Raw genomic sequence first — 1,299 nt, forward strand, 5'->3', positions numbered from 1 at the left:
CAACGACCCCTGCGGGGGGTTTGTTAAGATGTGTTAAAATAAATACACACTCCGTTCCCCTATTCTCCCACCCTCCCCTGTCCCCTATCCTCCCACCCTCCTCTGTCCCCTATCCTCCCACCCTCATCTGTCCCCTATCCTCCCACCCTCCTCTGTCCCCTATCCTCCCACCCTCCTCTGTCCCCTATCCTCCCAACCTCCCCTGTCCCCTATCCTCCCACCCTCCTCTGTCCCCTATCCTCCCACCCTCCCCTGTCCCCTATCCTCCCACCCTCCCCTGTCCCCTATCCTCCCACCCTCCTCTGTCCCCTATCCTCCCAACCTCCCCTGTCCCCTATCCTCCCACCCTCCTCTGTCCCCTATCCTCCCACCCTCCCCTGTCCTCTATCCTCCCCTGTCCCCTATCCTCCCACCCTCCTCTGTCCCCTATCCTCCCACCCTCCTCTGTCCCCTATCCTCCCAACCTCCCCTGTCCCCTATCCTCCCAACCTCCCCTGTCCCCTATCCTCCCACCCTCCTCTGTCCCCTATCCTCCCACCCTCCCCTGTCCCCTATCCTCCCACCCTCCTCTGTCCCCTATCCTCCCAATCTCCCCTGTCCCCTATCCTCCCACCCTCCTCTGTCCCCTATCCTCCCACCCTCCCCTGTCCCCTATCCTCCCACCCTCCTCTGTCCCCTATCCTCCCAACCTCCCCTGTCCCCTATCCTCCCACCCTCCTCTGTCCCCTGTCCCCTATCCTCCCACCCTCCTCTGTCCCCTGTCCCCTATCCTCCCAACCTCCCCTGTCCCCTGTCCCCTATCCTCCCACCCTCCTCTGTCCCCTATCCTCCCACCCTCCCCTGTCCCCTATCCTCCCACCCTCCCCTGTCCCCTATCCTCCCACCCTCCCCTGTCCCCTATCCTCCCACCCTCCTCTGTCCCCTATCCTCCCACCCTCCCCTGTCCCCTATCCTCCCACCCTCCCCTGTCCCCTATCCTCCCACCCTCCCCTGTCCCCTATCCTCCCACCCTCCTCTCAAGATGGGAGCAGAAAGAGACCAGGAACGCTGGTGAATTACGCACTAGTGCAGCGGCCATGTGTGATGTATCTAGTCTCTGTCATACGGTTATGTGTGTGTGTGTGAATACGTGTGTCTGTGTGTGAATAGGTGTGTGTGTGTGTCAGCATTACGGATGCTGCAGACACAGCCTGGGATCAGCTATGTGGGTGAGGAGGGGGTGATATACACCCCAACGTATAGCATGTTTATAATATGTGTTAATTCTTCAGGTTTTGGGTATAGTATATAATATGACCT

This window comes from Coregonus lavaretus, assembly GCF_964263955.1.
Source record: "Coregonus lavaretus genome assembly, chromosome: 4".
In the NCBI taxonomy this organism is placed as follows: domain Eukaryota; kingdom Metazoa; phylum Chordata; class Actinopteri; order Salmoniformes; family Salmonidae; genus Coregonus; species Coregonus lavaretus.